Here is a 26,490-nt window from a genome sequence, read left to right on the forward strand (position 1 = left end):
GGCGCGAAATTCAAACAAAGCTTAAGGCGTAAAATGATTGGGTCTAGCTATAGCCTGAGCAAGGGGTCTTGGTTTAATTGGTTAGAGCAGGACCTTATGTGGTTCTTTCCTGGAGTTGATAATTCCGGGAACTTTGAGGCAGGGTGAGACCCCTGGAATTGGCAGGGTGGGACCTCATGAGGTTGTTTCCCGGAATTGGCAGGGTGGGACCCTATCAGGGTGGAACACTATCGAGGCAGGGTGGGATCCTATCTAGGCAGGGTGAGACCCTATCTAGGGCCACCTGGTGCTAACTTTTTAGGTTTTGTAAGGCCTACTAGTTTCATCTCCACTCAGGGCAGATGGTTCTTAGACCAAAAAAAAAGTATCTCCTTCCAGCCTCACAGGCCCATTCTATTCTGTCATCATTTCATAACCTCTTCCATGTAGGTTACAAGCCATTAGCCTGCCTCTTAAAAACCTCTCATTTCTTTTCCATTGTGAAAATCTATCCCCATTCCACCACTCTTGACTCCCTCTTGGAGTGGATAGATGATCTTTGCTGACAGGACACACTCCAACACTTTCACCCTGATGAAGTCCTATTCTTTACTTTTATACTCACTCTTATTCTCATTCCCATTCTTATGCCACCCTCTACCTCTCCCCAGCTATCTTCACCACACTATCAATCTCACTCACTGTCTCCTAGCCATTTCTAATCCTTATTTAACAAACAATTGCTGCTTTTGCATTTCTCTTTCCTCCAAAATCACCAAGGCCTCGATTTACTCACTGCTGAAAAAGGAGACTCTGTATATTTTTAAATGAAGACTGTTGCTGTTGTTATTGTTTTTACCTAAATCCATCTGGCCTGGTATATGACAACATAAAAAAACTCAAGGAGAGAGCCCAAAAATTCGCCAACCAAGCAAATAATTGTGCTGAACCCCCTTGGGCACTCTCTAATTGGATGTCCCGGGTCCTCTCAATTCTTAGTCCTTTAATACCTGTTTTCCTCCTTCTCTTATTCGGACCTTGTGTCTTCCATTTAGTTTCTCAATTCATAAAAAACTGCATCCAGGCCATCACCAATCATTCTATACAACGAATGCTCCTTCTAACAACCCCACAATATCACCCCTTACCCCAAAATCTTTCTTCAGTTTAATCTCTCCCACCGTAGGTTCCCACACTGCCCCTAATCCTGCTTGAAGCAGCCCTGAGACACATCGCCATTATCTCTCCATACCACCCCCCACAATTTTCGCCACCCCAACACTTCACCACCATTTTGTTTTGTTGTTCTTATTAATGTAAGAAGACAGGAGTGTCAGGCCTCTGTACCCAAGCGAAGTCATCATATCCCCTGTGACCTGCACGTATACATCCAGATGGCCTGAAGCAACGGAAGACCCATGAAAGAAGTGAAAATAGCCTTAACTGATGACATTTCACCATTGTGATTTGTTCCTGCCCCACGCTAAATGATATGATATAGTTTGCCCCTGCCTTAAGAAGGCACTGTGTAATATTCTCCCCCGCCCTTAAGAATGTACTTTGTACACCTATCCTAAACCTATAAGAACTAGTGATAATCCCACCACCCTTTGCTGACTCCTTTTTGGACTCAGTCTGCCTGCACCCAGGTGAAATAAACAGCCTTCTTGCGCCTGTTTGATGATCTCTTCAGATGGACATGTGTAACACAAATCATACATCTGACAATGAGATGTACTGTCAGAGATGTCAATAATAAATCAAATAAGCAACTGGTAAGTAAAATATGTTCCATCCTCTTGACAGAAATAACTACATAAAGAAAAAAAGAAAAATTTGTGTTAAGTATGGTTTTATGTGATTGTAAGTTGGTAAAATATTAAACAACAAAATTTAATAACAATTGATGTATAAAAGACATAATTCACAAAATATATTTATTTAATAAAATTTATTTTTTCTTGCTGTCATTTCAGCAAAATCATTAATTTTGCAGTGAAATTATGTACATAATTTATCTTCTGTTGAAAGTAATGATTCTGAAGGATAACATTTAGTTGTATTACAGTGTATGAAATGTGAATATATTTTAATGAGAAATGTAAAGTAAAATAAATGTAAAAATCAAAATTTTAATTATTGTTATGTTTTAAGAAGTTTCTTTCTAAAATATTTAAAATTATGTATTGGAATTTCAAGCAAAATAGAATGTACAGTGTAGTTAATAAATATCAAATATATAAATCAAAAGTATTTAAATTTTTAACTTAGTTTTTTGAAAATGTAATGAACTATCATCAAATATTATTATAAAAGCAGAACTAATTGTATTTTAGCATTTACGGTCTATCTAATTGCCATTATAAACCATCATTAAGGGATGTTACAGTTTAAGCCTAAATACATACAACTCTAAGAGAATATGAATTGTTTAAATTGCAAAATATTTGTCAGTTGATCTTTGTGCTGTGCAACTTTGTGAGTTTCCTGTTTCACTGGTACCTCTGGAATTGGGAATTGAAAATTAATAAAAAGGACGAATATAGATGCTGTTTGACCTTACTGGGAAAGAATACTTCTACATAAAAGAATCTATTTGATTCATGCTAAGAGGACAGTGTGAAAAGTTAATTAATTTGTCTTTTGTTTTTAAATGTTTCTACTGTTTAAATCTTCCTGCATTCTGAAGCATTATGTTTCTCTGATGTCAGCAGCAGTACAAACAACAAACCTTCAAGTTTATGGACACAGTTAATTTATTTTTTCAAGGACATAAGGGAAGACAGGTGGAGAAGAATTTCCCTATGGCCAGAATGATCCTGAAGAGTGACTGATAAATGAATTGTGTATGTGTGTTTGTGATATGCAGAGCCCTCTACAATGCAGATCCCAGGTGGATCTAGCTCAGGTGTAAGGGTGGTCCTGTAAGGCATGACACATGGCAGAGGAGAGGTAATGAACATTTACACTCTTTATCCTACTTGATTATCAGAGGGTTGAGCACTGTAGACTTTAGTCGTCTTGAAACACCTTTTCCTTCTCTTTTGTTATTCCACCTTTTCTGACTTTCTTCCGAAGTCCTCAGCTACTTTTTCTCAGTCTCCTTTGCAAGACCATCTTCCTCAACCAAATATTAAAGCACAAGGAAGCTCAGTTTATAGGCCCTCTACATCCACAGTTTTAAATATGGTCTGTCTGCCATTAATGGCTACTCAGCATCTACATTTGGACATCTTTAAGGAACCTCAACTTTTAACATCAACAAGATCCAATTCATATTTTGCTGGATATTTTATGATTGCCCTTCTAGATCCACTCTTCGTTCCTGTCCATCCTTACGTGTGTCCTGAAAGGGTATCCTGTAGGTATAGTCTACCTCAAGACTCCCTTGTATTAATTTCCTTTGTATTTGGATTTCGGTTTGAAGATCACTGGTAGAAAATCTGAGGGAGGGCAAAAAGTAAGGTAGAGGTGTTTGTTCCCTTAGCTACCTCCATCCAGAGTTACCTAGGCCTGAGGGCAGAACCTCTTGCCCAAATATCTTATCTCCTATCATGTGACTTCCTAAACTAGGTTCCCATAATTGCTCCTTCTCTTTGCCTCTTGTAAATTCTACTATTTACAGTCCCAGAGTATTGCACTATTTCTCATTGTTTACCCTACTCTGATTGCACTTTTATAAATAGTCCCTTCAAATTACCCAATTTGACTGTACCATCTTTTTCCCACTGGGACCTTAATTGGTACAGTAGCTGATACTATGACTGGTCCCAGAAAACAAAGTAAAATCCTTAAAACCCTGGATTGGATTGTGCAATACTTGAAGAGTACAGGGGGAATGGGGTATGGACAATCCTTGACATACAGTAGTATCACAGTTATTCAAACTGTCACTGGTCAGGGTTTTGGGAAATCAAGTAGCTGTAAAACTTGATTGCTATGAGTTCTACAGATCTTAAGAACTATAATGTCATCTGGGTTGTTCTAATGGCCCTAGGGAGAATAAGTAGGGACAAGGAGAAATGAAATTGCCACATGAGAATTTATGTGGAAAATCACAGAGCCCTGATGGCACCTTTAAAAGCACATCTTAATTCCAATAACTGCAGGAGGAAGTAGTTGAGAACTAAGCTTAGGATCTGTTTATAAGGATTGCAGCATTAATTAAATGCTCAAGTTCATGAGGCTTATGATATTAAAATAGAGGCACTTATGGGGAATGAGTGCAACCCTGTCCCCTGAGTCATAGAATGAGTCACACTACTGCAAAGAAAGTATGACAATGTGTTCACACCACTGGAATTCACTAGTCTTGCCCATCTCCAAGAAGGAGCTGGATCACCAGAAGAGCAGAATAGCCTGCTGACCACACAATTTTGGCACCAGCTAAAAGAGAACACCTTCAAGGTTAGGGGCGCTATCCTGCAAAATATGGCAAGTACCTTAAATGAACAACATCTCCCTCTATATCTTTCTCTACAATTAGAACGAATGGGTCTGGAGACCAAGCAAACATGTGACATTTGCAAAAATGTATAATGTACAAGGCTACAAAACAAGGCTTAATAAATTCCAAAGAATGGATGCTATACAGCTTGTTCTCCAAAAAGAGTGCAGTAAAATTAGAAACTAACATTAAAAAGAGATTAGAAACCCTCATATGTTTTGAAATTTTAAAAAAACACTACAAAACCATTCATGGGTACAATATGGCAAGAGAAAAAATAAAAGGTATAGTGTCTGGAATGAAAGTAATAAAATTGTCATTATTTGCAGATGATATGACTTGGAAAATAAAATGAACTTTGATACTTTTGTATACAATATAAAAAATCAGTATAAAATGGATCACAAACTTAAATGTAAAGGTAAAACAGTGAAGCTTTAAAAAAATACGTAAGAGAATGTCTTCATGGCCCTAAGGGGGGAAACATTTCTTCAACAGGACACTAAAAGCACAACCAATGAGAGAAAAAAAAAATTTCATTGAAGTACAAACTTTTGTTAATAAAAAGAGATTATTTAGAGAGTGAAAAGACATGCTACCAACTGAGAGAACAAATTCACAATACATATATCTATAAAAAGACACATGCAGAATACACAAAGAACTCTTACAACTCAATTATAAAAAGACAAAATGTAATTTAGAAATGAGAAAAAGGTTTGAATTAACATTTCATAAAATAAGATATGCAAATGACCAATTAGCATATAAAAAGGAGTTCAAAATTATGGTCAGCAGGTAAATGAAAAATAAAATGACATTAAGGTACTACGCTTCACACCAAAATAAGTAAAATTTAGAAAAAAACAAACTGACAATACCAAGTATGATGGAACGTGGAATGACCAACTTTCACACATATACTGAGTGTACGTTGGTAAAAACCACTCTGAAAAACAGTTTGGAAGTATCTAATAAAGCTAAATATATGCTTATTCTATAATTCAGAAGTAACTACTGCTAGCTATATGCCCAATGAGTAAAGATGGCCAGCAAAAGACATTTATAAGAACTTTCATACTAGTTTTATTCATAATAGCCCCACACTGGAAGCAATCCAGATATGACTTGAGAGTAGAATGGACAAATAAGTATATTCATTCCCAGTAATGGAGAGGGGGGAAAAACCTGTTGCTGCAATATGAATAAAACTCACAGACATAATGAGGAGTGAAAGAAGTGAGTCACAAAATGGGACACATGGTTCCTTCGAGATGATATTAAGAAGAGGTAAGACTAATCCACGGTATTAGTCAATAGTGGTTACATCTGGCGGGGTATTTTGGGGAAAGGGGCATAGAAAAACTCCTTGGGATGCTGGAAATGTTTTATATCTTGATCTGGGCAGTAGCTACACAAGTGTATACATATGTAAAATTCATTGAGTTATTCACTTAATCATGTACTTTATATATAATAAGCCTTCATAATAATGTTTCTTAAGTCACAGAATAAAGAAAAATTTTAATGAGAATTATAAAATATTTAGAACTGGATGACATAGAAAGCACTGCATGTCAAAACTTGTTGGATACAGCTAATGCAGTACTTAGAAGGCAATTTATAACCTTAATTGCATATATTACAAAAAAGAAAGATGAAAAATTAATGAGCTATTCAAATAAAAAATTGCTAGAAGGACCACAGAGAAACTCCAAAGAAAATAGAAGAAAGAATATATGTTGAAAGCAGAAATTAATACAATATAAAACAAAAATAGTAGTAGAGAAGATGACAAACATATAAAGAGAGAACGACAAATGGAAACTATGAACAAATGAAGAGCAGAAATGAGTCAGTAGCCACAAAAACAGAAGAAACAGAAGCACCATAATGGTTAGGTACCACAGGAGGAAGCATGCCAGACTCTAAGACTCAGATGTGGCAAATTTTTAGAGTGGGCTATTTTGTTCCAGACTTGCAGTCAGACTTCTGGAGCTACAGTGGTATAGGAATTAGACTGCATTTCTCAATGAAAATGGTTGAGATTGTTTCTGATCTACCTTATTTCCACACAAATTCTTGCAATAAAATCTTGACCCTAGACATATCTTGAACTTTAATTCTTGCAACCTGTTACATTTACCCGACCGACACCCTTTCCCTCTTCTTTTGCTAACCGCATACGATTTAGCATTCTGGGATGCACCCCTAACATGTTATGACTACATACGAGTCTTGTTTCCTGAGATGCAGACTCGATCCCCTTCCCAGCCAGGCCAATCAATGTCATTCCTATAGATGGCTTTTCCTAAAACCATTGGGAAGAAGGCAATCTTTTTCCTTAAGGTTACTAGCTAGGTCGAATTAAACATCAAGTTACTGAAGACTATCTTTCCAAAACAATGAAAAGAATGCCTTGTCTGAGAATGAAGTTGACATAGAGGAAAGCAGAGTAGAGATGGGGAATGAGGCAGCAAGGTGTAAGAGTGACTGATTGCTAACAATATTGTTGAGGCCCTGGATCCAGCCATGGCTGAACCCATAATCAATGACTTTCTTGCTTAAACTAGTTTGTTTTAGATGGCTGCGCTTGCAACCCAAATTGCCCTAGTAGCAATTGTTGATCAGTATTAAAAAAAAAAAACTGTCTTAACATAAAAAAAAAGGTCACTGCTCACAGGATCTTCATATAGGTTTCCCTTAGTGTTACACTTATATTTTCTGTTCAAATTAGTGCCTGTAAGATGATTCTATATTCTGCATCAACATATTCAAAGTTTTTGCTAGTTTGCAGATTCAACGTTTTTGCTAGATTACAAGTTTTAGAAGATTCACTCAGTGGGTTTAAGTTTAAATTTGGGAGAAGAATAAAATAATCTAGCAAAGCCCATGTTCATTCAGTAGAGGTAATACAAATCGAGCTTTTCCGAGGAATCATTGTCTTCTGTGGAGCCTCTGGGTGCAGGCTGCTAAAACGAGATTTACAATTACTGGCACAATCAAAATGCTCAGAATGATTGGGGCTCTTAGAAACTGTGTTGGACTCTCACAGTTTTCCAAATACTTGGCATTCAGCTCATCTGAATATCACCCTCAATTTCCCCCACAGAATCTATGAGTAAAGAAAATAAAATCTCAAAGCCAACAGAGGCAGCAGAGTGAGTGCTGAGTTAATCTCCATTTCACCCTGTGACCTACTCCCAGACTGAGTGAGCCCTCAGCCAACACTCATGAATGTGCTCTCCTCCAGAGAAAAAGCTCAGCATTCCTACACTAGAGATGCTGAACAGATTCTTTGGTGCTTTCAAAGAATACAACATGGCTCTAAGAAAGCTTGTAGTTTTTATTGTTACAGTTTTCAATTCCAATTTTAATACAGTGAATTTTGACAGCAAATCTTTCTCCTTAGTTAATGCTTACCAGTGGTTAATTGTACATAATTTTAGAGGCTGTAGATGCCTGGATTAATATTCCCTCAAAAGTAGAATCTTAAATAATGAAATGTACAGCTTCCTGAAGGAGGCTATTCAAAGAACAACCCTGCAGTCTCCAAGCCAACAAATCCTCTCACAATGACTTTGATGGATTTTGTGTATAGAATTTTCCTCTCTGACTGGAGTAGGCAAGTTGCATTCTTTTCTAAGAGATGCTGAAAACTAACTACTTTTCAGTAAACAACCAATAGAAGTATTTCTTTCAGCTTGCTGCCTTGTTCATTTTATTTCTAAAAACTGATAGCACAGTATCGATATAAGGCTATATACTGAATCCATTTTACAAATATTTAATTATTGAAGTAAATTCAGATAAGACTACATGTAAAGTTCTTCTAAGAGGTGAAAAACAAGAAGCATATTTGCCTCCTATCAGGAGTATCTATGACTTAATACTTGTAAGTAACTTTTGAAAAAAAAGAAACAAACTTTTATTTATTTATTTATTTTGACCAAGGCTCATCATTATATCTCTGGCATCTAGCATAAGTCTTTCTTGAATAAGTGGATTAATGAATGGACAAATTTTGGTTCATCATGGGGTTGGCTTTTAAAAAATTATACTCTGGCATTTACGATAAATTTATTTATTTGTACCATTCTAATAACTTTGATGTCAAATAGTTTGCAGTTTAACCTTTGCTGTTTGAGGTTAAGTAGAAACCTTTGTTTTATTAGAGCCTCAAGATGTCTCTTTTAAAGGAATTGTTCCCTTCTTAGATTTTTGTCCAAGAATCCTAAAGAGTGGTAGAAAAGGAAAACACAATATTTATAATCTTTCTTGGAATTGGCCGGTAATTGTGTAGCCTGAGAAAATGTCCGTGTTCATTATTTGGTGGAAATCTTGTGAATGCGTAAACAGATCTTTGCATGATGCTGATCTGCAAAATCGAATTGGTCACAGGGTGTCAAAGTGGAGGCAAATCCTGTTTCCCCAGAGGGACAATGCACTCTGCAGAAACAGAGTTTCCAGAGATTTACATTGTTCTACACATCATGTCCAAGTATGCTTTCCTCTATAATTTACCCCACTAGTACCACAATGGATTTGAAAAATTTTTTTTTCTTTTTATAGAGAAAGGGTCTCACTATATTTCCCAGGCTGGTCTTGAACCCCTGAGCTCAAATGATCTTCCTGCCTTGGCTTCCGAAAGTGCTGGGATTACAGGCGTGAGCCACTGCACCTGCCCCTGAACCATAGATTTTTAATCTAGAAAGAAAACTTTCTTCCAGAACTTTTAAGCAATTTGTTCAGTTAATCATCTGTTGCTTCTCATGGCAATGGTTACCTTTTAGAGTGAAAATTCAGCCTGTAGCATCTAGTGTGTGTGGGGTGGGGTGCGGTGGGGGATTTGTTTGTATTTTGTTTATATTGTATAAGAGCAGCATTCCTTGCTTTAACTGTTTCAGCAACACCCAACATCCATTTCTTTAAGATTTTCTAGTCTCTCAACTTTTGCTAGTGGGCACCCAACCCACTGTCTTTGTGGCCTTCATTTAAAAAACAAAATCGGGGCTGGGCACAGTGGCTCACGCCTGTAATCCCAGCACTTTGGGAGGCCAAGGCAGGTGGATGGATCAGGAGGTCAGGAGTTCGAAACCAAGCTGACCAACATGGTGAAACCCCATCTGTACTAAAAATACAAAAATTAGCCGGGTGTGGTGGCAGGCACCTGTAGTCCCAGCTACTCAGGAGGCTGAGGCAGGAGAATCACTTGAACCACGGAGGTGGAGGTTGCAGTAAGCGGAGATCACACCACCGCACTCCAGCCTGAGCGACAGAATGAGACTCCATCTCAAAAAAAAACCAAACAAACAAACAAAAAAAACCCCACCAAAATCTGGACACACCTTTTGATCAGGCCATTATGTCTTGATCTTTTTGAAGCATCAGAGTAACACACTGAGGTAGTGATCATCTTTCCTCTGCTACTATGTCAGGAGCTCCACATTTTCTCTCATCCATTCTCACTCAAGGACAAACTGATTCCTATATATAAATAAAAAAAAGCATGAGTTTTGGTATTTATTCCATGTAAATGATGACTTCATTTTTTGAAATAATGTTATATTTGATGAACGATTAAAGTGTTTTCTCCTTCTTTTCCACAACTTCATTACTGCCTTATTCCAACCTCCTGTTCATTCTCTCATATGATCTTCCACCTCATTCCTCGATGGCCACCATCCTGAAATACCCAATGGCCCTGTGGATCATCAATCAAATAGCCTAGCTTCAGAGTTCCTTGACCTCCTCATTTCCAGTGATTTCCATCCACAATTTCATAAAAGTAATTCACATGGGTCATACTCTGGATTATGTCATTTAAAGTTTTTTTTTTTCCAACTGATACTTTTAGCATTAATAGCATGCATTCTGTCAGAAACCTCTTATTCTTCTAGCTCAGCCTTTCATTCACAATGTATCTAATTTTACCCAGGTCCATTTATTTGAACCCCTCAATTTTTTTTCCAGTGTACCACCTTTCCTTAGATGATGCTTTTGTTCCATCACTGTATTTGCTTGTCTTCATGCCCTTCTATTTTACTGGACTCACAAAACCACAACCCAGATTCTATGCATCACTTTTCTCATCTGATCATACCTGTAGTTGAGTATAAATGGTGGAAATGATTGTACAACATAAGAGATTAGAAATGCTGGTGAGAGGGGCAAAGCAAAATGGCTGAATAGAAGGCCTTACTGTTGCCCACCCTCACCCCCACAAGGACACAAATTTAACAACTATCTACACCAAAAAACCCCTTCAAAAGAACCAAAAATCAGCTGAGCACTCACAATATCTGGTTTTAACTTTATATTGCTGAAAAAGGCATTGAAGAAGGTAGGGAAGACAGTCTTGAATTGCCAATTTTACTCTTCCCACATCTGTTGGCAGTGGCCATGTGACATGGAGAGAGAATCTGTGGGCTTGGGAGAGTGACAGAGTAGCAATTGTGCAACACTGCATTGAACTCAGTGCTGCCCTGTCACAGCAGAAAGCAAAACTGGGCTAACTCAGCTGATGCTCATTCATGGAGGCAGTATTTAAACTAGCCCAGCTAAAGTAGAATCACCCATCCCAGAAATCAGAACTTGAGTTCTGGCGAGCCTCACCACCATGGGCTAAAGTGCTCTTGGACTCTAAAAAAACTTGAAAGAAAGTCTAGGCTACAAATACTGCAACTCCTACATGAGTCCTAGTGCTGAACTGGGCTCAGAGACAGTGGGCTTGGGGGGAATGTGACTTACTGAGACACCAGCCAGGGTGGCTAAGAACATGCTTACACCAACCCTCTTTTAACCCCAGGCTGTACAGCTTGCAGCTCCAAAAGATATCGCATGCTTCTGCTTGAGTAGAGGATAAGAAATAGTAAAGAGGACTTTGTCTTGCATCTTGGATACCAGCTCAGCCATTGTAGGATAGGGCACCAGTCAGAGTCATGAGGCCCCCTTTCCAGGCCCTAGCTGCTGGACAACATTTCTAGGCACACTCTGGGCTACAAGGGAACCTGCTGCCTTGAAGGGAAGGACTTTGTGCTGTCAGGACTCATCACTTGCTAACTAAAGAGCCCCTGGGCCCTGAAAAACCAGCAGCAATACCCAGTAGTATCTTGTAAGCCTTGGGTGAGACTCAGACTTGCTGGCTTCAGGTGAGACTCAATACATTCCCAGCTATGGTGGCTATAGGGAGAGACTCCCTGTGCTTGAGAAAAGTGGAGGAAAAAGTAAAGGAGACTTTGTCTTTCACCTTAGGTACCAATTCAGCAGAGTGAGGTAGAGCACTGAGTGGGATCTTAGGGTCCTCAATTCCAGGCTTTGGCACTTGGACAGCATTTCTGAACCTGCCCTGGGCCAGAGAAGAGCCCACTGAAGGTTGAGTCTTAGGCTAGGCAACATTCAGCACAAGCTGACTGAAGAGCCCTTGGAACTTAAGGGAACATTGATGGTAACCTGGTAGTACTCCCTGAGGGCTTGTGGTGGTGGTGGTCATGGGGTGAGGCACCTCTACCTGTGGAAAGGGAAGCGAAGAATGGGAAGTACTGTATATCTTGGTTTGAGTACCAGCTCAACTGCAGTACAAAAGAATACCAAAGAGACTTCTAAGGTTTTTGACTCTAGTCCCTAGCTCCCGGACAGCACCTCTGGACCCATGTGGGGCATGTGGGAACTTTCCACACTGAAGGGAAGGACATAAGCCAGGCTGGTTTCACCACCTGCTGATCGTAGAGACACAGGGCCTTGAGCAAACATATGTGGTAGCCAGGTAGTGGTTACAGTGGGCCCTGGGAGATAGCTAGTGCTGTCCGGGCTTCAGTCTGACCCAGTACAGACTCAGGAGTGGTGGCCACAGGGGCTCTCCAACCCCACCTCCAGGAAGCTCAAAACAGAGAGTGAGAGAGACTTCATTTGTTTGGGAGAAAGTAAGAGAGGAGAACAAGAGTCTGTCCCATAATCCAGCTAATTTTTCTGGATCTTATCCCAGACTAGGAAGGTGGTACCTTTATGAGTCTGCAAGGACCACAACATTACTGGGCTTGGGGTGCCCCCTAAAGTAGGCATAGATCACTACACTCAAGACCATTCAAATACTTGGAAAGCCTTCCCTAGAAGGACAAGTACAAACAAGCCCAGACTGCAAAGACCACAGTAAATATCTAACTCTTCAATGCCTAGACACCGAAGAACATCCATGAGCATCAAGACCATGCAGGAAAACATGACTTCACCAAATGAACTAAATAAGGCACTAGAGACCAGGCCTAGAGAAAAGAAATATGTGACCTTTCTGACCGGGAATTCAAAATAGCTGTTTTGGGAAAACACAAAGAATAAAGAAACAAGCAGAAATTCTGGAGGTGAAAAACACAATTGGCATACTGAGGAACACAACAGAGTCTTCCAACAGCTGAACTGATCAAGCAGAATAAAGAACTGGTGAACTCGAAGACAGGCTATTTGAAAATACACAGTCAGAGGAGACAAAACAAAAAAAGAATAAAAACAAAGAAGCATGCCTGCAAGACCTAGAAAATAGTCTCAAGAGAGCAAATCTAAGAGTTATTGGTCTTAAAGAGGAGGTGGGATAGAAAGTTTATTGAAAGGAAAGTTTATTCAAAGGGAGAACTTCCCAGACCTAGAGAAAGATAGCAATATCCAAGTACAAAAAGGTTATAGAATGCCAAGCATGTTTAACGCAAAGGTTACCTCAAGGCATTTAATAACCAAACTCCTAAAGATCAAGAGTAAAAAAGGACCCCAAAAGCAACAAGAGAAAAGAAACAAATAACATACAATGGAGCTCCAATACATCTGGCAGCAGACTTTGCAGCAGAAACCTTACAGGCCCAGAGAGAGTAGCATGACATACTTGAAATTCTGAAAGCAAATAACTTTTACCCTAGAATAGTATGTTGGGTGAAAATATCCTTCAAATATGAAGGAGAAATAAAGACTTTCTCAGACAAACAAAGCTGAGGATTTCATCAATATCAGACCTGTCCTACAAGAAATGCTAAAGAGAGTATTTCAATCTGAAAGAAAAAGATGTTAATGAACAATAAAAAATCATCTGAAGGCACAAAACTCACTGGTAATAGTAAGTACACAAAAAAATCACAAAGTATTATAACACTGTAATTGTGGTGTGTAAACTACAATGATCTTGAGTAGAAAGAGAACCAATGTTTTTGATGAACCAATCAAAAATAATAACTATAGTAACTTTTCAAGAATATACAGTACAATAAGATATAGAGACAATAAAAGTAAAAATGGATGAAGCTAATATGTATAGTATTTATTAGTTTCTTTTGCCTATTTGTTTGCTATTTGTTTATGCAAACAGGATTACATTTTTGTTTTAAAATAATGGATTATAAGATACTCTTTGCAAGCCTCATGGTAACCTCAAATTAAAAAACACACAACAGATAAACCAAAAAATAACGAGCAAGAAATTAAATCATACCACCAGAAAAAAATTAGCTTCACTAAAAGCAAGACAGGAATGAAAGAAAGAAGGAAGAGAAGATCACACATACACACACACAAAAGCAGAAAACAAATAAAATGGCAGGAGTAAAGTCCTTACTTATCAATAATAACATTGAATATAAATGGACTAAACTCTCCAATCAAAAGACATAGACTGGCTGAAGGGATAAGAAAAACAACAACAACAACAACAAAAAAACAAGACCCAGTGATATGTTACCTACAAGAAACACAGTTCGCCAGGCTGGGTGCAGTGACTCATGCCTGTAATCCCAGCATTTTGGGAGGCCGAGGCAGGCAGATCACGAGGTCAGGAGTTTGAGACCAGCTTGGCCAACATAGTGAAACCCCATCTCTACTAAAATTACAAAAATTGGCCAGGTGTGGCCCCAGTTACTCGAGAGGCTGAGGCAGGAGAATCACTTGATCCTGGGAGGCAGAGGTTGCAATGAGCTGAGATTATGCCACTGCACTCCAGCCTGGGAGACAGAGTCAGACTCCGTCTGAAAAAAAAAAAAAAAGAAACACATTTCACCTATACAGGCACACATAAACAGAAAATAAAGAGATGGAAAAGATATTCTATATCAGTGAAACCAAAGCAGAGCAAGAGTATCTGTATTTATATCAGATGAAATAGATTTGGAAACAAAAACTATAGGAATAGACAAAGAAGGTCTCTATATAATGATAAAGGAATTAATTCACCAAAAGGATATGACCATTGTAAATATATATGCACCAAACACTGGAGCACCCAGATATGTAAAACAAATATTGTTAGAGTTAAAAAAGAGATAGACCCAGCCGGGCGCGGTGGCTCACGCCTGTAATCCCAGCACTTTGGGAGGCTGAGGCAGATGGATCACAAGGTCAGGAGATAGAGACCATCCTGGCTAACATGGTGAAACCCCGTCTCTACTAAAAATACAAAAAAATTAGCCAGGCGTGGTGGCAGGTGCCTGTGGTCCCAGCTACTTGGGAGGCTGAGACGGGAGAATGGCGTAAACCCGGGAGGCAGAGCTTGCAGTGAGCCGAGATCCGGCCACTGCACTCCAGCCTGGGTGACAGAGCGGACTCCGCCTCAAAAAAAAAAAAAAAAAAAAAGAGATAGACCCAAATACAGTAACAGCTGGAGATTTTAACACCCCACTTGTGGAATCAGATAGACCTTCCAGATAGAAAATCAACAAAGAAGCATCAAATTTAATCTGCACTATAAACCAAATGGACCTAATAGATATTTATAGAAAGTTTTACCCAACAGCTGCAGAATAAAATTATTCCTCAGTACATCAACCATTCTCAAGGATAGACTATATGTTAGATCACAAAACATTAAAAAAATTTTGAATAATATCACACATTTTCTCTGACCATGATGGAATAAAACTAGAAATCAATAGCAAGAGGAATTTTGGAAATTATACAGACACATGGAAATCAAACAATATGTTCCTGAATGACCAGTTGGTCAATAAAGAAATTAAGAAAGAATTTGAAAAATTTCTTGAAACAAATAATAATGGAAACACACATACCAAAATCTGTGGGATACAATGAAAGCAGTGCTAAAAGGAACTTTATAGCTATACGTGCCTTCATCAAAAAGCAAAAAAAATTCAAATAAACAACCTAATAATGCATACTAAAGAACTAGAAAAGTGAGAGCAAACCAAACCTAAAATTAGTAGAAGAAGGAAATAATAAAGATCAGAGCAGAAATAAATGAATTTGAAATGAAGAAAACAATACAAAAGGATAATGAAAGAAAAAGCTGGTCTTTTAAAGATAAGCAAAATTGACAAACCTTTAGCCAGACTAAGAAAAAAGGGAGAAGATCCAAATCAATAAAATCAGAGATGAAAAAGGAGATATTACTACTCACACTACATAAATTCAGTAAAGTTGCAGGATACAGAATGAAAATACAAAAATCAGTTGCATTTCTATATGCCAACAGTGAACAATCTGAAAAGAAATCAAGAAAATAATTCCATTTACAATAGCCACAAGTAAAAGAGAATACCTAGGAATTAACTTAATCAAAAAAGCAAAAGATCTCTACAATGAAAACTATAAGACATTGATGTAAGAAACTGAAAAAGACACAACAAAGTGGAAAAACATTTTTATGTTCATGGATTAGAAGAATTAATATTGTTAAAATATCCATACTTCTCAAAGCAATCTATATATTTAATTCAATCCTTGTGAAAATACCAATGACATTCTTCACAGAAATAGAAAAAAAATCCAAAATTTATATGAAACTAAAAAGACCCAGAATATCCAAAAGCACCTTAAGCAAAAAGAACAAAATTGGAGGAATCACATTGCCTGACTTTAAATTATACTACAGAGCTATAGTAACCAAAACAGAATGGTACTAGCATTAAAATAGACATACAGATTAGTGGAACAGAATAAAGAACCCAGAGATAAATCCATATATCTACAGCGAAATCATTTTTGACAAAGATGAAAAGAACATACATTGAGGAAAGGACAGTTTCTTCAATAAATGGTGCTAGGAAAAATGAGTATCCATATGCAGAAGAATTAAACTAGACTCCTACCTCTTGCCATATATACAAATCAAATTAAAATAGATTAAAGATTTAAATATAAGACATTCAACTATGAAACTATTACAATAAAACATTGCGAAAACTCTCCAGAACATTGATCTGGGCAAACATTTCTTAAGTAATATCCCACAAGCACAGGCATCCAAAGCAAAAATCGACAAATGGGATCACATTAAGTTAAAAAGCTCCTGCACATCAAAGGGCACAATCAACCAAGCAAAGAGACAATCACAGAATGGGAGAAAATATTTGCAAACTACCCATCTGACAAGAAATTAGTAACCAGGATACATAAGGAACTCAAACAATTCTACAGGAAACAGTCTAATAATCCAATTAAAAATGGGCAAAAATATTTGAACAGACATTTCTCAAAATAAGACATAGAAATGTCAAACAGACATATGAAAAGGTGCTCAACATCACTGATCATCAGAGAAATGCAAATCAAAACTACAATGAAATATTATCTCACCCCAGGTAAAATGGCTGATATCCAAAAGACAGGCAATAACAAATCCTGGCGAGGATGTGGAGAAAAGGAAACCCTTGCACACTGTTGGTGGGAATATAAATTAGTACAACCACTATGAAGGTTCCTCAAAAAACTAAAAATAGAGTTACTTTGCGATCTGGCAATCCCACTCCTAGGTATATACCCAAAATAAAAGAAATCAGGATATCGAAGAGATGTCTGCACTCCCATGTTTGTTGCAGCACTATTCACAGTCGCCAAGATTTGGAAGCAACTTAAGTGCCCATCAACAGACGAATGGATAAAGACAACGTGGTGCATATACACAGTGAAGTACTACAAAGCCATAAAAAGAATGAGATCCTGTCCTTTAAAACAACATGGATGGAACTTGATTGAGGTTATTATATCAAGTGAAATAAGCCAGGCACAGAAAGATAGACTTCACATGTTCTCACTTATTTGTGGGAGCTAGAAACTAATATAATTGAACTCATGAAGACAGAGTAGAAGGATGGTTATTAGAGGCCGTGAAGGGTAGTGAAAAGTGGCAGGGGGTGGGAGTTGAAACGGTTAATGGGTACAAAAAGTTAGAAAGAATGAATAAGACCTAGTATTTGCTAGTACAACAGGGTGCCTATAGTCAAAAATAATTTAATTGTACATTTAAAAATAACTAAAAGTGTATAATTGGATTGTTTGTAACACCAAGGATAAATGTTTGAGGTGATGGATACCCTACTTGCCCTGATGTGATTTTTATGCATTGCATACCTACATCAAAATATCCTGTGTAATCTGTAAATATATACAGGTACTATGTACCCACAAACATTTTTTAATCAGAAAACAATGCCAAAGAAAGAAATACTGGCAACTAATGATCTCAAGCCACAATGCTAAACCCTGTCCTAACTCTGTCCTCAGTCAGCAGATGATTTTTGACCTGACTTCACTGAGAAAATCCAAGTCATTGCAGGAGCAAACCCTTAACTGACTCTCCTAGCCACAAATAAATACATCTCATTTGCAGCTTACCCTCCTTATCTTCTTTCATGCTTTCTCAGTAAAAGAGCTGTCATTCCTTCAGAAAAAGACTAATTTATCCACTTAAGTTTTGATCCTGTCCCCCTACTCCACCTGGGGTAGCTTTATTGACCATTCTCTCTTTTCTTCATGACTTACCTGTTCCACTAACTCATTCTTCCACAGTAAATATTTAGTAAACACCCAATTTTTGCTCCACAACACATTTTCTGGGAAAATCTCTGCATGTCTTAGAAAATGCCACCTGTATGCCAGTCACAGTTAATTTTCCAGGAAACATTCCTGGGAATAAAGCAAAGGTGAGACCCCCAAAGTCCTGAGAATTCATTCACAGGTGACACAGCTTCAGAAAAATATCAAAACTCTTCCCCTGAGAGAATCAGGTGAGCTGGTTTGTTGTTCTAAACAGAGGACAGAAGAAAACCAAAAACAGAGAAGAGAATCAAGAGGAGAAGCAAGATGAAGACCAGCTAGTGCAAGGTGAAGAGCGTTAGCCAAACTCCCAGGTTGTGGAGGAGGGAAGGAGAAGAGGAGAAGGCAAGGAGAGAGATGGGTGAAGACTATTTTAAGCACAGAAACTTATTCCTTTATTTGAAAGTGTTTGTTTACTGTCATATCACTCCTCTGTCTTCCCATAAATCTTCATGAAACATTTTTCTGAGGGGACTTTGTTGTTGATGATTTTATAAGAAGGCAGAGGCTCACTCACATCTGCATTGCTGTGGCACAGCACAGAGATCTCTCACACAAAAGAGAGAATCAAAAGAAAGAGGTCATGAGATTGTAACATGTGGCCCACTTGCATTCCACCCCCAGAAATTTATAGAAATTATGGGAAGAGCTTTGAACTTACAGAAGGCATGTAATCAAGTCAATCTTACTATTTTCTCTAAAAAGACAGAAAGAAGGCTGTGATGATGCTGTCATATGTCCAAGTACAAAATGGTAACTCACAGATAGTTCTAAAGCAGTGATTCTCAAAATAAAATCTGTCAAACATGAATGGGACTTGAGGCTCCTTTTCTTGTAAGTCTTTGACCCTTATGGGTGGCTAATGCATAATTATATAAACTTATATCACTGAGTAAATACTAAGGGTTCTTAAATTGGGTGGTCATAATATAAAATTCGTCAGTTGCCAGAGTTTACTGAAAACTCTATTACAAAGCATCTGGCTGCCACGGAATGCTATAAAATTCCCATTGTGCCTGTTGTCCAGAAAGATTTCCATAATTCTCAGACTGGACTATATTATCTGCACCATCAATGTTAGCACGAGTGGGTCACAGTTTCAATTGCTGCTATTCCTGAACTAATAAATATAAATTAATAAGGTTTACTTTTGTGGATCATTTTGTTTTTGTGTAATTGCTGCAATGTTACCATTTTGATTTTAATTTTGGCCCTCTCCAAGTCTTTGTTATCGTCAAGTTCTTCTTTCCAGTGGGAGATGGGAACAGCTTGTGTAGATAGGCTGTGGCACCTTTTGTTCTACATTGTCAGAAGTTTAAGCAATTTAAAAGCTACAAAATTTAGTAGCTTTCGGTAACGGCTTTGTAAGCAGTTTTTCATTCTGTGCTTCAAATAGACTGATGCTGGAGAATAGGAAAGTTGTGTTCAGTTTCACTTTGGAAAAGTTGGTAACCACAGTCTGTTGCATCCTTTCATTTGTTTGTCTAGGTTCAGCGGTAATGTCTCCTCTTTTATTCTTGATTTTAGTAAGTTTAGTCTTCTGTATTCTTTTTCTTGACCACCTAAAGATTTTCCAATTTTTGTTAATCTTTTCAAAGACACAACTTTTTTTTTTTTTTTTTTTTTTTTTTTTTGAGACGGAGTCTCGCTCTGTCGCCCAGGCTGGAGTGCAGTGGCCCGATCTCAGCTCACTGCAAGCTCCGCCTCTCGGGTTCACGCCATTCTCCTGCCTCAGCCTCCCGAGTACCTGGGACTACAGGCGCCGCCACCTCCCCCCGCTAGTTTTTTTTGTATTTTTTGGTAGAGATGGGGTTTCACTGTGTTAGCCAGGATGGTCTCGATCTCCTGACCTCGTGATCCACCCGTCTCGGCCTCCCAAAGTGCTGGGATTACAGGCTTGAGCCACCGCGCCCGGCCAACTTTTGGTTTTATTATTACCCTTCTTCTGCTTGTTTTAGATTTAGCTGCTCTAGAGTGTTTTAAGATGCTCCCAGTGGTTAGGCTGTTGATATGAGCTCTTATTTCTTTTTTAATACAGGCATTTACAAATTTGCCTTTATGCATTAGTTTCATGGCATCATATGTTTTGGTACATTATGCCTTTATTTTCATTCATCTTAGAATATTTTTAATTTCTCTTTTGATTTCTTCTTTAATCCATTGGTATTTAGAACTGTCATTTAACTTCTACATATTTGTAAGTTCCAATTTTTTTCTGTTATTGATTTCTAATTTTATTGTGTTGTGATTGGAGAACATATTTTGTATTATTTCAGTCCTTTTACATTTATGTTTTATGGCATAACACGTAGTTTGTACTAGAAAATGGTTCATAGGCACTTGAGAAGAATATATATTCTGCTGATTTGAGGTGTTCAATAGAGCATCTGTTAGTCCTGGTGGGTTTATAGTGTTGTGGGAGTCTTCTTGAACTAGTCTGCTGAGTTGTTCTATCCATTATTTTTTACAGAGATAAATGACTTTATTATTCACAGCGCAACAAGCAGCATAAGCATCCCCACATTTACTTTGGTTTCCCACAGAACAATGTGAAGCAGGTCAGGCTATTCATGAGGGTTTCAACCTCATGATTCAATTACCTCCTAAAGGTCCACCTCCAAACACCATCATACTAGGGATGAGGGCTTTAACATATAAATTTTGGGAAGACACGAACATTAACTTCATAGCACATCACTATCCTTTTTTTTTTTTTTTTTACACAATACAATACACAATACAATATCTCAAACTATTTCTGTTTTTTAAATCACCCAATCCCTTTGCAAGCCACGCATTTTGGATTTCACTGAGACTCCTGAATCCAAGGAATCCTTTGCATTCTTATTTAACTTGTTACTCTCATAAATTTTCGTACTCATGACAACTTCCTCCTTCTTGAGACGATTCCCCCTAGTTTTTTCTAAAATGAAATACTTATACCTTCCTTCTTCCTGCTTCTTCCCTTCTCTTCCTTTTATTGAAATATAATTCGTATAACATGAAATTAATCATTTTAAAGTGTATATTTTTTAATATATTCATTTTATTGTACAACCATTACTACATGTAATTCCACCACATTTCCATCATCCCCAAAAGAAACCTTATACCCATTAGCAGTCAGTCTTAATTTTCTCCTGCCATCATCCTTGGAAAATCCTCATCTACTCTCTGTTCTATGAATTTGGCTATTTCAGATATTCCATATAAATTAAATTATACAGTATATGTGTATGGTTTTTGTGCCTAGCTTTTTTCACTTAGCATGATACTTTCCAGCTTCATCTGTGTTGTAGCATGTACTGGTAGACATTTCTTTTTAAAGTTGAATAATATTGCATTGTATGGATATGCTATGTTTTGTTTATCCATTCATCAGCTGATGGACACCTGGGTTGTATCTGTTTTCTTGGCTATTAGATAATGCTGCTATGACATCTGTGTGAATGTTTTCATTTATTTTGGGTTATACTCATTATTGAAAATAGATTATTGAAGTTTCCATGAATTATTGTTGTCTATTTCTCCCTTTAATTCTGTCAGTTTTTCTCTATGTATTTTGGTCTTTGTTGTTAGGTACTTATAAGTATTAACTGTTTTATCTTCCTGGTGGGTTGACCATAAAATATCAACCTTTATCTTTAGTAATTTTTTTTACTGTGAGTTTTGTTTAATATCATGTAGCCACTCCAACGGTCTTTGGTTGCTATTTGCATCATACATCTTTTTCCATATTTTATTTTCAACCTATTTGTATGTTTGAATCTAAAGTATGTTTATTATGGACAGGATATGGTTGGATCTTGTTTTTTATTGGATTGTTTAGTTTATTCACATTTAATGTTACTACTGATATAATTGGATTTACATCTGACATTCTACTTTTTGTTTTCTATATGCTTCATCTCTTTTTCCTGATCTTCTCTACTGTTTTCTTTTGATTTAATTGAATATTTTTAGTATAACATTTTAATTCTTTAAAATAATTTTTAAATTTTTTTGCATTATTTTCATAGTAGCAGACTTAGCATATGCATTTTAACACTTCAGAATCTACTTCTAGGTTTACGCCAACTTAATTTTATCTTCTTCCCCCTTTTTGTGTTGTGATTGTTGTATATAACACATACATATTATATAATGTATAAATGTAATATATATCTATTCCAAGTGTTATCTACCTACCTATGTATCTGTCTGTCTATTTATCTATCTATCACCTATCTATCTGTCTCAGCTTTCCTCTTCCAGTGGATCTGTGAACAATACCGACTTGTCCTGGCACTGATGTGTGATGATGTACACTCAGCTGTGAACCTCAGGCAGACAGAGACCATGTCCCTAGTGTTTCGTGCTATAGCCACTGAGTCACCACACTTGATAAAGTAGAAGCAATAATGCACAGTGTTTAAAAGTGCCACCTACAGTCCAAGAGACCTCGATATACAGTGTCTCTGCTATCTACTACTGTAGCGACATCCAGCACATTACATAGCTTCTCTGTGCCTCATTTTCCTCATCTATCTGTGATATTGTAATGCTGTCATTCTTATTACTCGTCTGACACATTGTTTGTGTTCAGAGCTGTTCCCTTTTATCTTATCTGTTGGAGAAGTTAACTGAAGCATCAGCACAATCCAGCCCATTATTTTACTTTTGTGCAACGAATGTTTGAGGTTTTGACCATTTTTTTTTCCTTCCCATTTGGCACCCATTTTTAAACATTAAAAACAAAACGAAACAGAATTAAAGTTTCAGAAAGAAACAAAATTCATGACGAGATCAGTTTTCAGTTGTTTAGTGGCCTTTTGGTCACAGCCAGAAATGCCCAAGCTAAGAGCCCACCTGTGATCACTGACAGCCCCCACCTCAGGCAGCTTGACTTTCCTCAGCCCCGATTTGGGATTTTGCATTTGTTTGATCACTATTTATGAATATATTCAGAATATTTCTTTTTCTGATCTATAAAATATAAATACTTTTCCTGTCCCTTAACTTTTAACCTTTTCTTGCATTTGAATTTTCCTGAGGATATTGTCAATACTAATTCTAAGTCTCATTTAATTTGCTTCATAACTATATGGAGTTTAACTAAATAGGGTAACTATATTTACTCTCCAGGGCAATTCTGACTTTTGAATTTGCCCTTGGCTGGTTTCAGATGTTTGATGACCCTCCTTTGTGTTTCTATTTGAGAACTCCTTTTTGTCTGTCTAGCTCCATAGACGTATTACCAGGCTGCATGCACTGACTGGGGAGGCGCTGACCGTTGGCTGTCTTCCAGATGAGGGTGCTTCCTTGTCTTCCTGGATGTCACCAGCTTTCTAGTATTATCTGTAGCCCAAGAGTCCTCACTCTCTTCTCTCACCTAGGAACAGATACCTCTCTTGTTTGCTTCTGGTCCATGGGAATGGGATGGAATGGAAAAAAGGAGCTGATCTGCATGGCTCCTCCTCCTCCCATCCCTGAGCAATTACCCTTTTGGTTGCCTCAGGATCCAGCTGCTTCACTGCCTGCCACCTCTGAGACTGGGGCATCTCAGGAGCCCTGACACCTTTTGCCACAACATCATTGCATAGGTCTGGTGTATGACTCTTTCTGCCTTCTATCTTCCAGGACTTTTTCAGCCTCTGATTCACTACGGCAAACTCCAACTCCAACTCTTGTTCCAACACAGGTATAGAGTTTTTAAAAATTATTTTCTCTTGTCATGTCTAAAAATTTCAAATACAAGACAGAGATTCCTTTGCTTTACACGTTTGCTTGACTATTTCCTTCCCTCAATCACCTGATATTTTTATTCTAATCTACTGGTAACATCGTTTAGGCATTGGCTCAGGTGCTGAGATGGTGTGTGGCTCTCTGAAATTATAAAGCAGAATTTTATATGTCTGTAAACACTTGCATTTTCCCACAGCACAGGCTGGTAATTCCTGTTTTCAAAGAAAGCCATGAACCAAAGAGTCTAACGATTGCACAAAAACAAAAGACAGTAAGACAATGATTTCGCAGTTTTAAGTCTTGCCTGGAATTTTAGATTTCCTTTCAAATTCCTTTCAAATTTTAGGATCTGATTACTTTTGAACAAGGGAGTAAAAAGAGAGAATCTGCTACAGCCTCAGCTGATTTTCCACATAGGTTTGGAACTGCTTTATGGGAATAATCTATGTCATCACTTTTAGTCAAACCAGAAGAGAGAGGAAAGAGAAGAAGTTAAGAATCCAGTCAAGGTAAGCCTGAGCCAGCAGCACCCTAGAATCCCACAGCATGCACTCAGCTCCTACAGTGGCCAGCAGCCCGGGTGTTAGTTGCTTTGCCTTCTCAATCCTTTGTCTCCCTTGGCAATGACTTCTTAGAGAGGTCTCCCTGTAGAAGTGATTGCAATTGCAAATTAAGAAAATGGACGAGAGAAAATAATTATTTTCCTCCCTTCTTCAAATAAGGCCTGAGGTTAAGCATATGAGAGAACAAAATAAACCAATTCCAGCATGTAAATGATCAGCATCTATTTTAATAGCTGCACTTGGGATTCTGTAAATATAATGAATAGGGGGTCAAGTAGTATGTGGCTTTTGAAAACCATTTAATGGATCCTTATCATCAGCCTACAAACAGGATCTGAATGGTCTGGATAATGGGACACAATTTAGGGATTGAGGGAAAAACTAACTTTGCTAATCTCTAGAACAATCAACAAAATGTCTGGAATTTATAAATAAGAGTGGAGAGAAAGCATGAACTGCCAGAAAGCTGTTATTCCTCTGCTTGGCTTTTAGCAGAGGCTGAGGAATTTGTTTGGGTTGTTTGGGAAATTCTTGTGGTACTTATAATATAATCAGGCAGAGGTTTTCCTCTTTTAATATATCTCTGCTTGCCTGCCAAATGCTAATGATTGCTGGATGCCAATTGTATACAGGAGTTGTTAAATGAGTTTCCCTTCACATTTCCTCTGGGGGTGTTTAAAACGGTGAGGAATCTGTCAAGAAGTATGCTGCAGAAAGCAACAAATCCCCAGTCTCCTTTCTACTCTGGAGGTACTGAGTTGAAAAGAGGCCAGGGTTCTTCAGACTCCACTCTTTCCTGACATCGCCCAGAACCTTGGCGAGGTTGCAAAGTCTTCAGGGGCTTAACCAAAGACTCTGGGATGGAGGTTCACTAGGTCCAGGAAAGCTTTCGCAGCTCGAAGACTTCTGCTTCTCTTAACTACTTACCTCTGTTCTCCATCCCTAAACCCTGTCAACCACTAATCTGTTTTCCATTCCTAACACCCTGTCCCTTCAGAAATGTTATATAAATGGAATCATATAGTGCCTAACCTTTTAGATTAGCTTTTTTCACTCAGTATAATTCCCTGGAGAGTCATCCAAGTTGTATCCCATTTCAACAGTATTCCATGGTGTGTACGCACCACAGCTTGTTTAGTGACTCACCTGTCCAAATTCGGGTTGTTATGAAAAAAGCTGCTATGTGAACATAAGTTTCCATTCCTTTGGACTGAATGCCCAAGAGTACAATTGCTGGGTTGTAAGCTTTAGTTTTATAGGAAATTGTCAAATTATTTTCCAGTGTGGTTGTGCCGTTTTACATTCCTACCAGCAGCAGTTGGATCCAGTTTTTCCATGACCTGGTCAGTGTTTTCACTGTTCTTTATTTTAGCCATTCTGGTACGTGTGCAATCACATTTAACTGTGATTTTAATTTTTATTTTTCTTATGGCAAATGATATTGAACATCTTTTCGTGTATACCTTTTGACCACTTTCTAGTTGGATTGGTTGTTTTTAGTGCTGAGTTTTGAGATTTCTTTATACGTTCTAGATAACTGGTCCTTTGTTGAATTCATATAATATTTAATATGTTGCTCAGGAAATACATGATTACATTTTCACTGTGAAAATAATACAATATTTAGCATCAAAATTTGAAATTCCTCCTCACAACCTGCTATCTAATTTCACTCATGCCACTAAGGGTCACCTTTTTTTCCCCAATTTTTAAAAATCGTGTTAAAAATACACCACATAAGATGTACTATCTTACTCATTTTTAAGCGTAGTTCAGTGGTATTAAATGCATTCGTAATGTTGTATAACTATCACCACCATTCATCTCCAGAACTCTACCGTCTTGTAAAGCTAGACCTCTATTAAATAACAATCCCCTTTGGCCCTCTCCCCTTATCCCCTAGCAATCACCATTCTACTGTCTCTCTTATAATTCTGATCACTCTAAGTTCTCTCATACAAGAGACTGTGACCGGCT

Source organism: Colobus angolensis, unplaced genomic scaffold (assembly GCF_000951035.1).
Source record: "Colobus angolensis palliatus isolate OR3802 unplaced genomic scaffold, Cang.pa_1.0 Scaffold62, whole genome shotgun sequence".
Taxonomy (NCBI): Eukaryota; Metazoa; Chordata; class Mammalia; order Primates; family Cercopithecidae; genus Colobus; species Colobus angolensis.